This window comes from Miniopterus schreibersii, assembly GCF_964146895.1.
Source record: "Miniopterus schreibersii genome assembly, chromosome: 12".
Lineage (NCBI taxonomy): Eukaryota > Metazoa > Chordata > Mammalia > Chiroptera > Miniopteridae > Miniopterus > Miniopterus schreibersii.
Genome location: NC_138112.1, coordinates 34,480,931 through 34,496,730, shown reverse-complemented (window position 1 = coordinate 34,496,730; position 15,800 = coordinate 34,480,931). Strand labels below are relative to the sequence as shown.

The following is a 15,800-nucleotide window of genomic DNA, read 5'->3' as shown; positions in this document are numbered from 1 at the left end:
TACATCCAGGCATCCCATCACAGGCCTATAGTGTTGTCCCAGCAACACTCTCCTTACCTGCTGCAGGCCACCTGAGATCAGGGCAGTACAGCTCATTCTGGGGGTCAGAGGCTGATGTGGGCCCAGGGCTGATCCCCCGAGCCGCCGATAGCTGCCCAGCTCTAAGGAGGGCATGTAAGGTGGCTACAGCAGGGCCAGCTCTGAGCTGGGGCACCTAAGTTCACCTGACACCAGCCTACCCATGACTTTCGTCCCACCCTGGAGATAAGGCTGTCCCTGGTAAGGCCACACCTGAAGCCTGAACTGGGGGAGGAAGCATGGACCAAATAGGCCCCTCGGGTCCATGACTCCTCTGCAGCCCCGGGGTGGAGAAGCAGCCTGACTTCTCCAGCCACTCAACACACTGCATGTCACTGCCCAGCACTGTGAGGGCTGTCCCATTCTACAAATGGGGAAATGGAAGGTCAGAGAAGCCAAGTCACTTGCCCACAGTCAGAAAAACAGTAAGGAACTGAGCCAGGATTTAAACCCAGGCCTGCCTGGTTCCAGAAAGCAGAATGTTTTCTAGATCATCGCTCTACCTTTGAGGACCTCCTGTGTACCCTGTGTGCTGCACACCCCATTCCCTGCTGTAGCCCTACGGCCATGCCTCCTTGCCTCATGCTCACTCTTCCTCCTTCTGACAAGGCTTTTCCCATCCAATTTGGACCAGTTGAGGCCCTAGCCTATCTTCAAGGCTCATTTCAAATGCCCCTTCTCCATGAAGCCTCCCTGATTTCTATCATTCTCTTCTGAGCTCCTCTGTTTTTGCTTGTCTCCTACTCATGGCTGCCCAGCCTGCCCTCTGAGGAAGAGAACTGAACTGTGCCCCATCCACTCCCTCCACCCCCAGCCTCCAGGGCTCCTCCAGGGCAGGGACAGCCTGAGTCTTCTTCTTCCCAGCTCCTGGTGCTGACTCAGGGCCAGAACTTGGGTACATCTAGTCCAACTGCTTTTTTTCACAGATGGGAAAACTGCAGCTCGGTAGAATGACAGGCCACTCCACGGGACATGGTTTGCAGGAGAGGACTGCAGGGAAGGGGTGGAGAACTGAGAGGTGAGTGTCCGCAGTGTGGCAAGGCTGTGGGAAACTGTCCAGCCTCGTCACTGGAGCAGAATCTAGACTGAGGGTGGTGACAGCCCTGGTTTTCTCATTGATGGTACAGCTACACTGTGTGTTCTGGGCTCTCACTGTATTACCTGTGATGATGGTGAAGGCTGTCACTTACTGGGCACTTCCTGCTTGCCAGGCACCATCCTAAGCACTTTATGTTGATTCATTCCTTTAGTCTTCACAACAACCCTGCTCTCTGTTGTCTCCACCTCAAAGATGAGGAAACCAAGGCACAGACAGATTAAGGGCATGCTATGTAGGTCCCCAGCCATATTATGGCAGAGTCAGGATTTCAGGAGAAAGTCTATTTTCAGAACCTGTGTTCCAACCACTGCTCCACACTGCCAGACTAAGAGGGACAGGCACACAGATTGTTCAGGTGGTCAGGCTGGAAAAAACTCAGAGCCAGGTCCTCTGAGGACCAGTGGGGGTGGAGATGGATGAAGTGGTGGGCATAGTGGGCAGGGACATGGGCACCAATCTTGAGGGAGTGCTAAGGTACGTCTGGAGAGGCAGAGATAGAATGATGGGTGCCCCAGAACTCCTCTCTCTGAGAGGGCTGTGGTGGTTGGAATGCTTTGGCTTGTCTTTGGGGTGGAGGCAGCCACCCCCTTCAGAAGAGGTATCTCAGGTAACAATAGATGATCCTCAAACTGTGTCCTAAGGAGGGTGAAACCAGGGGATTCCACAGCTTTTGACCCACAGAGTGAGAAATGTCTCCTGTTTGCCTTTCCAGATCCACTCTCCACCCTGCTTAGGGACCTGGAGACTGATCTCAGTGGACTGCTCTGGGCTCCATGCCACTGGTTCTCAGTAGATTCATCCAGTGGGGAGCTCCAGTGGGAGACTGGAGTAAGGAAGAAAGATGGCTGAGGTTTTATTTCCCTGATAGATCTCCTAGGCTGACTGATTCCCTCTACTGCAGACCACAGCCCCTGTCCAAAGAGCTGACCACTTCCTCCCTACACAGGTTTGGCCTGGGTTGTAACTGCTCCCAGGGGCTGCTAGCCCCAGAGCTGTACTCTCTTTAGTTCGTCTGCTACCCCGCTATTGCCTAAGCAGTTCACCCTGGGCTGATACACCTTGCTGGCTGGGCCAAAGGCAGGAGACGCAGCATTACCACCAACAGCCCTTGGAGCCTCCTCTAAATACCGTATGCACGAAACAAGTGATTACAGGAGAGCAGTTCACAGGGACCCAGGCCTCCACTGTCTGGGCCTGGGCCTGGGCCTGGCCCCACCCGTGGAACAGGCCGGGCATAGACACTAGGACCTTTTCCAGAGAAGGGAAGGGCAGAGGCAGAGTTCAGTTCCTAATGAGGATAATCGTGGACAGTTTCTGAGTGCTCACTATAAGGTAAGCACTGAGCTTTACACACCAAACACTTCATTTGCTTCTCAGAACAACCCAAGGAAGCACATCCTATTCGTGCATTTTACAGAACAGAACACTGGTGCTAAAAAAGGTGACATGACTCGCCCACAGTCACATTGTCAGTAAGAGACAAAGCCAGGACTCAAATACAAGTTTTTCTGCCTCCAAAACCCATCTTGGTAACTACCTTGAAATAATTTTAGTAAACTAGCTTCCAACAAAAGCAGCTAACTTAATTGGGGTCAATTATTGGTGAGGGCCAGACGGAGGCCTCCAGTGTCTCCCCAGTCCCCTCCCCTAGGTGAAAAAGAAGCCCTCTGACACTCTTCCAGGTGGGATGGGGAGTGGGGGCCCCAGGCGGGCGGTGCAGTTGGGTGTCCAATTGGAAAAACAAGCAGATTCAGACAAGGCTTCATTGTTAAGGAGAGCCTGCCGCTTTGGCCATTAAAACAAAACCAAGCAAAACAAAATGCTTGCTGTCTTGCCTTATCTCTTAGAGAGAAGGGGGACAGGAGGAAAGGGCCTCGAGACTGGGTGTTGCTCACTGCCCCCATCTCTGAGACCCCAGGCTCAGGTGACTAGGGCAGGAGGACAAGCACTGCGGGGGGAGTCCGGGGTCTGAATCCAGCTTAGCTCTGCCAGTCTGTGACCGTCTACTGCACACTGTGGACATGTCAGGCACTGCGCTAGTGCTTCTGTGTGCAGCCTTGTTTGGTCTGTACGGCCCTTTCAGAGAGGGATTATTGTTACTCCTATTTTCAGATGAAGACACGGAGGCTCCAAGAAGACACCCAAGCAAAGAGCAGAGGAGTGTTGGAACCCACGTGTATTGGATTGTAGTCTTTCCACTCCCATTTCTCCAGGCAGGGAGGTCCTAGGGAGAGCAGCTGAAAGCAACGAGCCCCTTGTCATGGGGATGGGCAGGTATTATGGGGAAGCCACAGGAGGCACGCCGCAGAGTGCGCTCAGGGGTTCTCCTTCTTGACCACCAATTGACATCACCTGGGGCGCTTTGAAAAACTACCAATGCCTGGATCTTGCCCTGGATTGTGGGGTGGGGCCCAGGAAGGACTTCTAAAGTTTCCTAAATAACCTAATGTGTTCGGCAAAGTTGGAGAGCCATGGGCACAGATGCCCACTGAAGCCTCTCCCACCTCACCAGCGCCCCACCCCACACCTCTTGAAGGAGAGGACTTAATTCTCTGACCCCATTTTACAGGAGGGACAAAAAGCAGGTAAAATATAAGGGATGAGACCATGTCCTTAAGGCGCCAAAGCCAACCACTAGCGCAAGCAGCACAAGGGGACTCTGACTTCAGGGAGCCTCTGGGGTGACCTCCTTTAAGATACTTGGGGGTTCCTAGCTCCCTTGTAAGTAGAAGAAAACTTCCCTTTGCACTCCTGGGTGGGAGGGTGAGAGGAATTCCTCGTGGCATTTTTAAAATTGAGTCCCCGAATTCAAAGCTGAGCAGCTGCAGGATTAATGCTGGCGACCACCTCTGTGGTGGGCGCGCCCTGGAGCAAGGCCTGCTTACTCTTTTCTGTGGGCTTGGTCTCAGGCCTGGGGAGGGCGGGACACTCAGAGCTCGGCCCACGCTTCCTCCCCAATTGCTTTCTTGCCTGCCTTATGCCCTCAAACAATGTCACAGATGGCAAGACAGTTTGAGGCAGGCGGAGGGAAAAGGGAGGCCTGTGGAGCCCAGCAGCCTGGGGTCCGCCCCAGCTCACCCTAGCCTGCTACCCTGACACAGAAACCATTCATTTCTGAGTGGATTCCTAGTGCTGGCCTCATAGCAGTGCCAGGGTGCATGCATGTGCATGAGTGTGCACACATGTGCTAAATGATACTTTCAAACTCAGCTCTGGGAGCACCACTTCAGAAAGCCTTTCCTGACTTCCTCCTGCTCAGCACTGGACAACCCCAGCCCAGGGCCTTCCCTGCCATATTCTGTCACATTCTGTGTTGTCACTGTTTCTGTGTCCTCTCCTTACCGGGCCATCCTTTCTTTCATTGCACAGAGCAGCTGCCCTTTACCTGGGATTCTGTCCATATGCCCTTCCCAAGCACCTGTTCTCCTCAGGCACTCTGCTAGGTGCTGGAGATACAGCCAAAACCAGCTAACATGCACTGAGTGCTTATTAAGTGCTGGGAATTTTTCTGAGCACTTTACATGTGTAATTCATTTAATCTTCACCACGACCTTCTGAAGTAGGTGCAATAATTAATTGTCCCATTTTACAGATGGGGAAACTGAGGCCCAGAGAGGTTAAATCATTTGCTAGTGTGTGCATTCGGGCTGTGATCTGAGCATTACCATTTACCACCATCCATAGGAAAGGATGGGACTTCCCCCCCACCCCAGGAGCTCACTCTTTACAATTTGAAAATTCTGTATGTATGTGTTTACTTAATGTCTGTTTCACCACCACCCCCAGACGAAAATCTCCAATCATGTTATATTTTGGATGAGAGAGAGCGCAAATGAATGCTGCTTAAGGAAGGACTCACTCTGCCCAGCACCTGCTAACTAGGTCCAAATGGCTCCCCCCAACTGGGTCATTCCTGCTGCTAAGGCCCAAGAATAGCCAGGTCCCTGGACATCCTGCTCCCTGACCTGAACTTAGCTCAGAGACTTCCTCCTCTCTCAACTGCCTGCTCACCGGGAAGGTGACGGGAATCGCAGCTCTACAAATCTCACCTGACACAGTCCTCCCCAGACAGCAAACTGTCCTCCTCTGGAAAGTCCTCCCTGCCACCTGGCACACCCTCCCTCCTGGCATCACTAGCTGGATTCTTCAATCAGCTTCCTACTGAGTCCCTGTTCACAAGGCTACCAAGAGGACGGGCAAGGGGACTCGGACTGATGCAGCATCTTCCTCCCACTATCCCATTTAACTCCTGCAACACTGTTATTATCAGCCTCATTTTACAAGTGCAAAGGTTGAGCAACTCGCCTAAGGGGCAACTCACATTGCCTCTCCTGCCCAGGGGTTGCCACTTTGTGCCAGGAATGCTGCTAGGCACTCTGGGGAGAGGAGAGGATTGGGGTGGCATAGAATCTAGTTCTGACTGGCTGGCAAGGAAAGCAGACATACACAGCCCCAATCCACAGATCAGCGAATGAGGCCTATCGATCTGTAGGGGAGGAGGGTTGGATTCTGCCTGCTTGGGGGAAGTCCTACAAGCTTCTGGGAGGAGGCATCTTGGTGCCGGGCTGGATTCGTTACTACTCCACTCCCACGACCACCATAACAGGAGCAAGGGAGGTCCCTGGTCTACAAAGTTCTGGTGCCCAGTGGGTACTCGCCACCGCCCTGGAGGCTGCAAAGGGAGGAGCAGCAGCTGCCCTGCCAATGACCCCACTGTGGCCGGGCCAGCCTGCTTCTAGCACTGCCAACCTGGCCTGGCCCAGCCAGCTCCCAATTCACAGGCCTTCTCTGCCCAGCTAATGACCATGCTGCCAGCAGCACGGGGCACCACCCTTCTTCAGGAAAGGCAGCAGCTAACTACAGAGCCCGCTGTCTCAGACAGCAGCCAGGCCAAGAATCACAGCCGCCCGGCACACCACATCCTCTGGCGGCGATGCTGTGGTCTCCTCTACCTTCCAGGGTCACGAAGGACACTGCAGAAGTTGGAGCTCCTGGAGCTTGGACACCACCCCACACACCTGTGGGAAAACAGGACCACAGAGCAGGGCTGATTCACCCAAATCACACAGCCAGCCAGTGCAGGGCCCAGGGCCCTGGATGCCTGGCTGAGGGTTCCTTCCTGGGCCCCATGCTAACTCCAGCACTGCCCTTTCTTAGCTTTGAAAAGAAGGCTCATTTCCAAGCTTTTTACAAGCAAAGTATGCTCTCAAGGTACTTGGCCCCAGTTAAGAATATCTTCTAAAAGCTGTCAAGCCATCTGTTTAGTCCCAGATAGGAGCATAGGCTTGACTCCTCACTCCCCATTGTCTGGCTGTGTGACCTTGAGCAAGACAATACACCTCTCTGAGACCCAGTTTCTGGAAGAGGACAGTAGTTACCTCCCAGAGTTGTGAATAAGTGTGTCTATAAAGCGCTTGGCAGTGTCTGGCTCATAGTAAGTACTCAAAGCTTTAGCTACTGTTAATACCATCATAGTATTATTAATGAGCCTGTGAATGCATTCTACAAACTGTGAGATGTGATGCAACGGTAGATATTATTTATTACTGTGAAGTGTTAAAGATTCAGAGGAGTGTGACCAGAGGGTTTGGTAATCCAAGAATGTTTCTTGGGTAATTTATGACCAGAGTTGGGCCTCAACAGGTGGGCATGTGAGCAGAGAAGAGGCAGGGATGGCAGTTATGACAGGAAGAACCCCACAAGCATAGAAGTAGTGATGGGGCCATATGTGGTATGTTCAGGAGACAGTGATGAGCAATGAGCCAGGGGTCCATGCAGTGGCTACAGCGGGCAAGGCCTCAAATACACAGCAAAGGGCCTGGTCTCCATCTTATGGGCAAAACGGAGCCACAGAGGGTTCTGAATAGGCACTCCACGGTACTTTCAGAAATGTGAGTTCTATCAGACATTCATGACCCTCTACCCCTCTGGTCACCCACCCTTCTTCGACCCCATAAACCCCAGCATCGCTACCCCAGAGTTCAACCCACTTCTCTGCTTACTACACTATCCCATGGTTCACATTCACAGTGGAACACCCTTCACTAAGTACCTAGCTTGCCACATGCTTTACATATACGACCTCATAGTCACCCATAACTGCCCTAATCTGACAGAGGAACAAATGGAAGCCTGGCAGGTGTCTTGCTTTTTAGTCATACAGTGAGTAAGTGGCACAGCCAGTATTCAACCTTGAACTGATGTCAGGACCCCTACTCTCTAGAGTAATTTGCCTCTAGCCCTAACCCAGACACCCTTCTCCTTGGTGAAGACTTCCAGGGTTGCTCCAGTCCTCAGGGGCCCTCCCTGCCATTTCTCATACCCATTTGGAATCAGAGGCCCATAGCCTGACCCTAGCCCAGCCAGCTTGGTTTCCATTAGAGAGAGCCAGGGTTGATAACAGGTCACTTTCTTCCTGTCCTGCCTTCCTCCCCCCATATTCAAGACTTGTTATAGCACTAACAAGAACAACCCACCTCCTCTGAGGGGAGGGGAGAATTCAGAAGCTCAGCTGGGCACAGAACAATTTCTCTGAGCCTGCCTCCCAGCCAGAGGGGACCCATAAATTATTCACTGCACCTTTGTGCCTAAGGGAGGCCAAAGAGCCAGAGGGAATGGATACCAGCTCCCCCCGACCCTGGCCCCAGAGTGGGGGGGTCAGAATCCAAAGCCCATCACCAGGGTCCCCAAGTGGATTCCAGAGGGCTATGAGACCAGGAACGTGGCACAGGGGAGCCTGACCCACAGAAGAGTCCCAGTGAACAAACCTGGGTCTGTGCGCCTGCAACAGCAACCTGCATTCTAGCCTAAGGCAAGCCTGAGAATTTTCCCAGATTTCCTGGTCAAAATTCAAGCTTCCTTTCCTTATAGGGAAGGAAACAGATCTTTTGCCAAGCACTGTATATTTATATCTCACTTAATTCTCACAACAACCTCATAAAGGAGGAATTCTAATTTATAGAGCAGAAGCTGGGGCTCTGAGGAGTGAAGTGACTTGCCCAATGCCACATGGCCAGTGGGAGGCCAAGCGAATTCACGCCCACCTTGTCTGTCTCACCACTATCTGCCTGTGCCACTTAGCCCACCCAGTTGTGGGCTAGTCATCACACTGTCTTTTCCATTTGGGTAACTTCCAGGGCACCTGGTATGCAGTTGGCACTCAGTTGCTGAAGTGAACTCAAAGGCCCTGGGCAAGTGGTTTCACCTCTCTGAGCCTTAGTTTCCTACACAAGGTGGTCATTAATAACAATCTTAGTTGTGGCAAATAAATACAAACACACACACACACACACACACACACACACACACACACACAATAAACCTCTTAAGCCCGTGATAGTCTGCCAGATATGGCCCCATTATCTCAACAGACTGCCTTGACCCCATTTTACAGGTGAGGCTGGGAGCCATCGATGCATCTGAGAGGTCCCACGTGGCTCCCCAATCCTGTTCACCTCACTCCAGGTTCTTTCCATTACACCATGAAATGAGATCACAGGTGTGAAACTATGTCATTAACAAGGAGCTTTGTTTAGAGGCAGGGATTATTATGAGAATTTGAATCTTCATGGATTGGGAGGAATCCCAAACCCCTCAGTCACCTTCTCTTGAAGTTCTGCTGACCCCTCCATCCCCTGGGACTGAGCTTTCAGCTTTCGGCTCACCTCTTCACCCTTCTCCACCTCCCAGGGGCTTTCCAAGGTAGTTTCCTCTAGACTCCGGGAAGCTGGGCAAAGCAGGGGTTAAATAGTACCAGCCAAGGCCACAGGGCTCAGACTAAGGCCATGTCCCCTCCCCCACCCCACCCAGAACAAGAGCCCACAGAATCCATGCCAAGCCCTCTTTCACAACACCCCTCTTCCTGCACTGCCCTGGGGGGTGAGGAGGGCTGGGTAGCAGAAGGAACCCCTGTCTGGAAATCCAGATACCTGGGACTGTGCCTCAGCCTTGGCAGCCCCAGCCTTGAGACTTGAGAAAGCCCTCCCCTCCAGGGCCAGAGGTGTCTTGCAGGTTCCCCTGCCCAAGAAAGGCTAAGGTCAGATCTTTTGTCTGGACCAAAGGCTATGAGGCTGCCGGCATGTTTGGGGCTCCAGCACCAACCACACAGACTCTCACAACAGCCTCATATGTGGTCACCCTGACCTCACATCAGGCTGGGAAAAACCACAGCCACCCACCCAGAAGATAACTGCGGAGGGAGAATGGATACCTTGAAGGATGTTCGGGAAGGTTTCCTCAAGTGTACTTGTGGCTCGACCACTCACTCACTGCTGTAGGACCTGGGACAGTTGGCACACAACCCCCCTCTATCTTACCTTGCCCCACAACCCCCCTCTCCCCCACACACACCCTGTCAGTAATGGGAAGGATGTGAGCTGGGTGAGTGCTGAGGAGCCTCATCTTCTCCAGCTATGATAGGCTCTGATTTGGGGACCTCTGCAGTGAGATAAACACTGTCTCAGGACCTCCAGAGTGCCTTAGAGACCCTGAAGTCTGGGCCAGGGGAGAGGGGCCCACAGGAAGGGAAGCCCTGGAAGTAGGAAGTTTCCCACCTCTGCCCTCAACTCTGGGGCACCTTTCCTGGGACGTGAAAGACCTACAGTGGGGGGGAAGGAAGCCAACGGAAGCTACCACCTCAGCCTCGGGATCATCAGCTCAAGGATGCCCCAATGGCCCCACCGTGACCCTGTCCACCACCTCCTGCCAGGTGGCTATCCACGTCCTTTCTTTTTCTCTGCACTTTCTGATCCTTTCCTCCTCCGACCTAACCACCCCCCCCCCAGCCTCATCCCCAGAGTGAAAACACCAGGGTCACTCAACCCCGCGGAGCCTCAGTCTCCCCACCTGTGAGCGCCCGTGACAGCAGCACACGACGCCTCTCATCTTACCGAGCATTAGTGCGCCTGAATGAGCGACTACTGGCGCAAGGGCGGAGCGCGGACCGCACACAATGGGCGCTCAATAAGTGCCCGTTTTCTCCCTCCCCCCGTCCCGCGCCCCCTCCTAGCGGGTTCCAGCCCCCTGGCGCCCCGCGCCCGCCCGCAGCCCGCCGCGCCGCCGGGGGGCGGGAGCCGCCTCAGCCCGGCCTCCGGGGCTCTCACCTGCAGCGCTCGGCTCCCGCCGGCCTGGGGGCACAGGGGCCCCGTGTTCTCTTCGGGGCGAGCGCCAAGCCCCTGGCCGGGGACAGCAGAAAGGTGGCAGCTTCGGCTCGCAGCAGCACCCGGGGTCGGTTCAGTCCGACTGTCCAACCCGACGGTTCTCGGGGCGCTTGACCCGGGCCGGGGCGTCCTGGGCGCCCGCCGCTCCCCAGCCGAGGCACCGGGTCGGAAGCAGCTGAAGGTCCAGGTCTCGTGGGAACAGAAGCTGGGGGCGTCCGGGCCCCTTTGCACTCGGTCGGGGTCCTGGGGACAACCTGCCTTAACCCCGGGCGGAGGGCTGGGGGCTCCGACACACACTATAAAAGGCTGGGAGCGAGCCCGCAACCACGGACCCGTATGGTTGGCCAGGGGGGTCCCGCCCAGGGGCACAGAATCAGGGTCGGGGGCTCGGGGAGTCCCAGCCACTACGCCCCGGACCGTGGGGCTGGAAGCGTCCGGGCGCGGAACCCCGGGCCGGGGCAGGCGGGGCCGGTCAGGACGCCGGCAAGCGGCCGCGGCGGCGGGAGCACGGCGGGAAGTCTTCCCCAGGTCGGGACTCGGCTCCTCTGCAAAATGGGGCGGACCTCGGCGCGGCGGGCGACTCCGGAGCTCCGGGCCGCGGCTCCACTTCCTCCTCTTCCCTCGGCTCGCGCGCCGCTCGCTCAGCCCCGCGCCGCAGCCGCCGCCACCCCCGCCGCTGTCATGCCGGCCGCCCACCCCCACAGGAGCTGCGGGCGAGCGGAGCTGAGCCCAGGCAGCGCCGCCCCGCGCCCCAGAGCCAGCGAGTGCGGTCCCTCCCGAGCGGGGCGGAGCCGGCGCAGGCCCCGCCCCCCCGGGCCAGGGGCGGGGGGCGGGGCGCTCTCCAGGTGCCCTCCCTCCTCCCGCGCCGTCCAGCCCCAGGAGCCAATGGGAGAGCGGGAAGAGAGCGGAGCTCTGAGACGCGTGGACTTTACCTTGGAGAGGGCGGGGCCCACCGTGGAGAGGAAAGCTCGCGAGGGGACGAAGCTGAGGACCGCGGCGGTTTAAAGAGCCGAGCCGGAGGGAAAAGGTGACCTGGGGGCCCGCGTGGAGAGGGGCTCAAAGGGGAGGCAGAAGAGAAACGAACTGACACGTCTGGGGCGGGGGCGCGGGGACTGCCCTATGCGGGTGAGAGGGAGTCATGGGATAGGAACTGGGGTCGGGGGAGGGAAAGAACCAGGACGGGGGTGGCTTATCCGAGGTAGTGGAATCCCCAGGATTAGGTGGAGCCCCCCGGAGCAGTGAGACAGCTCTCACAATACTCCTCTCCCTCCCCAGCTTCTAGGGCTCAGCGTGAGGAAGTGAGTGTGGGACACTGTGAAAAATCCAGATTTCAGGAAGCGGTAAAAAAATAAGTTTTTGAAAATAGAGCGAGCCCGGCCAGGCGTGGCCCAGCAGTTAAGCGTCGACCTAGGATCCAGGCGATCAGGGTTCGATTCCCGGTCAGGGCACATGCCTGGGTTGCAGGCAGCAGCCAATCAATGACTCTCTCATCATTGATGTTTCTAGCTCTCTCTCTCCCTCTCCTTTCCTCTCTCTGAAATCAATAAAGATATATTTTAAAAAAAGAAAATAGAGCAAGGGTCTTTCTTAAGCATTTCCCCCTTCTCAGCCTCACAGGCTAGGAGTGTCATTATCAGCAGAGGATTGTGAGTGACCTTTTTGCCCTCTGCTTCCAAACCTCCCAAAGGGCCTTGGGGCAAGAGCTGTGTCTGATTTATATCTATGGAGTTGCTAGTACCCTGCTCAGGGTGAGGCGTAGAGCAGACATTGCAGGGTTTTAATGTCAGAAGGAGCAAATGTTGACTGAATGGCCTGGGGAGCAAAGGAATAGAGGCGGTACAATACAGCTTTTCTGTAAGCCTCGTACCCACCTTATGCAGTAGGTACCGATTTCACTGGTGCAGACACTAAAGCACCCAGAGGCCAAGTGATGTTCTCAAGACCATATAGCTGGCACAGGATTTTATCCACTTTTCACTATAGCATTCTAGGGCAAAGCTGTGTGGCTTCAAACAGGTTACTGGACCTCCCTGAGCCTCTGGCACTTCATCTGTAAAAGGGCAGTAAAGATGCTACTACTTTGCAAGGACTAGGCAGGCACCAGGCTTCAGAAGGTGGAGGGAAGTATATTCTTGGCAGAGGAAACAGCATGTGCAAAGGCATGGCATCTAAAAGAATACCTTTGGGGACCCCTGGCCTCTTCTGCAGGAATTAGGAGAGGTTTCACTGAAGGAGTGATAGGCAGGCTCAGGCCAGATGTAGGAGTTAGCTAGGTTAGGAGGGAACCTCAGGGAATGGGCAGTGCTCTGCGCAGAGAGGCAAGTCTAAGGCAAAATCCTGGAGGTAAGGGAAAACATCGCTTTGTTGGGGAACCCACACAAGTTCAGTGTGACTGGAGCTCTCAGGGCAGGGACAGCTGAACCAATGGGAAGAGAAGAGTATGAAGAGGTAGGGGGTCCAGACAGAAGGGAGTTTGGACTTTATTCTAGGGGCCAAAGATTATGCTGGGCTCTTGCTCTTGACCCTGAACTCAGCAGAGTTATGCTGAGGCCTCAGTCTTGAAGACCCTAAGTCTGGGCTCACTGGTTATCAGAGGGGTGTCCTGGGAAGTTTTTAAGCCAGGTACTGATATGGGAAAGACAGAGCTTTGTAGGGAAACCAGGTAGTATGAAAACACTTAAAGCCCACAAAAGGCAAATGGTGTGGGGCCTGCAAGGTTAAGGGTTGGAGTGCTCAGGGAGTCCTGGACTCAGAGGCTCTGTCCCTTCTCCCCTTTAGAATGTGCCAGCCTTTGAGTATGATTGGAAGCACAAGGAAGAAGCTGAGCTGGAGGCTGAAGTCCAGGCTGGGGTGTGTTCTCTCCTAGCTAAACCCAGGGTTGGAGGTGGGCAGGTTGGCCCCAGGAAGCTTGTACTGGTGGCTGCGGCCCAAGGGCTGGTAGGAGGCTATTTTGCCTTATGTGTTGAGCTTGGTAATGCTGCTGAGAAACCTTGTAACTTCTCCCTCTGTTTAGAACCTTCTGTGGCTCCCATTTGTCAGCATGATCAAGTTCTAAGTCCCTAGCCTCGTGTTCCAGACCCTCCATTATTGCTTTTTGCCAACCCCACCAGCCTCATCTTCCAATCACTTTCCCCTCACACCAAACTCAGATCCATCCACAAGCAGGATGCCATCTCTCCATATGGTTGCTCCTGCTGGTTCCCTTGTCTGGGGACGATGTTCCCCTCTCTCCTGAGTCAATTCCTCCTTCCCTGCTGGTCTGAAGGGATGAAACTTCAGGGCAGATGTCCATCTTCCTTTTCACTGCTGTATCCTTGGAGCGTGGCACATAGTAGGTGCTCAGTAAGTAATTGTTGAATGAATGTTCCATTTCTCAAATCGAGTGTCTCCTCCTCTAAGACTTCCTGGACTCCTCTAGTAAGTCCGCCTCTCAGCTTGAAGGCTCTGTAATTATGTCTTTCAGGTCTAGTTGGCCCCCCAACTCTGGCAGTGTGTTCCCACCCCCCACACTCCCTACCCAGCAGAGTGCCGGCTGGCCCTTCTAAGACCTCAGCACTGGGAGATGAATGAGGCTCCAGAGAGCAGTTCTCTGCCGCCCCTGCTGTGGGAGCCTCCTGAGCGGGTCAGATGAGCAGAATAAAAAGAAGGCTTTCAGAACAGACCCTCCATGACCCCTGAGGCCCCAGAGAGGAGTGCCCAAGGTCGCCAGGGGGTGACCAGCAAACAGTTCTTAAACGCCCACATTCACCCTCTGGCTCCCCTCCCAGCAGGAGGAAGTCTCCTGACCTGGGAGAATCAGGCCTTTATGCCACCAGAGAGGCTCATGAAACATGACAGAGGCATGGTCATGGTGGCTTGTCTGGGAGGGTGACTGAGGCTCCGAGGTGGCTCTGAACCTGGGCCTCTGGGGCTGATAGAAAAGGCCACCCTTGTTAGCCAGTGCCCCACCTCTCCGACAACCTTCCCTTCCTTATATTCTGGCCAGAGGAGAGTTAACATGAAGCTACTGCAGCCTCAGCTCTGCTGCACAGCTTCCTATTCTCATGGGAAATAAACATCCACTTCGTGCCGACATTTATACTAGGAATTTGGAACTCTCTTAAGTAGGGCCACCAAATTGTACAAAACTTTACGCCCCATGAGATTTGCTTCCAACAAATCCTTATGTGCGCTCGCTATGTTCAGGCCCTGTGCTGGGTGCTGGCAGGGGACACCGTGGAGCATCAGGCAGATGCAGCCTTGCCCTCCTGCGGCTCGCTGCCTGGTAGGGCTGCAGGCTCAGCTGAACTCAGTACAGCCTGCTTTCCTACCTGTGTGCCCCTGCCAGCCTGGAATCCTTTCCCCAGCTCTCCTGCCTGAGGGTGCCCCATTCAGCCACAGGAATTTTCTCCATCCTTCAAGGCCTAGGACACAAGTTGACCCCTCTGGGGAGCTTGCCTAACCAACTTCCCTGTGGGAAACACAGTATTGTCCACTGCAGCTGGTGACCCTGCAGGCTCTTTTTGCCTCTCTTGGGACATTGATTCCCCTTGGGGTTTGGGCTGTTTGTGGGTCAGTTTTCCCACCAGAGTGTAAGCTTCTAGAGGGCAAGGGATGGAGTGTTATTTCTATCTATGCCCCAAGCTCATCCCACATTTACCAATAATTTCTGAGCTGAACAGAAGTCTGAGACCAAACATTGGGCATCCAGTGGCAGGATGGTCAAGGACCCCCGTCTGAGGGCTCTGCAGTGGTGTATGCAGAGTGCCCTGTGAACACAGGTGGCTGCAGGGGGAGGGCAGGTGGGGTCGAGGGTGGCTTCACAAGGAAGGTGACATGAGTTTGGACACACATCCTGACCCAGTCACCTTCCCTCTCTATGCCTCAGCTTCCTGATGACTACCATTAACCAAAGAAATGCAACGGGACATCTTCATTTGGCTGCCTCTGCTGCCCCCTGCTGGCTAATACTGGTTGGTGCCGAATAATAACCCTGGAGCTCTGGTTTTCAAACTTTTGTTTCAGGACTCTTCTCATAGCCCCAAATTATTGAAGATCCGAGAGAACTTCTGTTTATATTGGTATTTAAAGTATTAAAAATTAAAATGGAGACATTAGAAATATTTAAGTAAGTAATTTAACAATAGCAATCTTACTAAATGTTAACTCATTTTTTTGAAAAATACATTTTCCAAACAAAAAATTATTGAGAAGACTGGCACTGTTTTATATGTTTACAAATTTCTTTAATTCTTGGCCTAATAGAAAACAGCTGGATTCTCATACCTGCTTCTGCATTCAATTAGGAAATATATTGTTTTGGTTGACGTTTACAAAGATAATACAGACATATGTAGTTAGAAAAGGGGTGTGCTTTAATGGTCTTTTCAAATAATTGTGCCTATTCTTCATTGATACTAACCCAAACTTGACAAATTTCTTGAAGATTAGTTGATATTAGAATCTGAAACCATGTCAATGAAATT

General features: G+C 53.9%; 1 protein-coding gene across 4 annotated transcripts in view; it reads right to left on the bottom strand.

Moving 5' to 3' along the window:
- GDPD5 (glycerophosphodiester phosphodiesterase domain containing 5) overlaps positions 1-11,071 on the bottom strand; it is an 87,826-nt gene extending 76,755 nt beyond the window's left edge. For all 4 annotated transcript variants that reach the window (XM_081154266.1, XM_081154267.1, XM_081154264.1 and 1 more), the window contains exon 1: positions 10,279-11,071. The gene's annotated coding sequence lies outside the window, so the exon portion shown is untranslated. The remainder of the gene's footprint in view (positions 1-10,278) is intronic.
- Between the last annotated feature and the right edge of the window lie 4,729 nt (positions 11,072-15,800).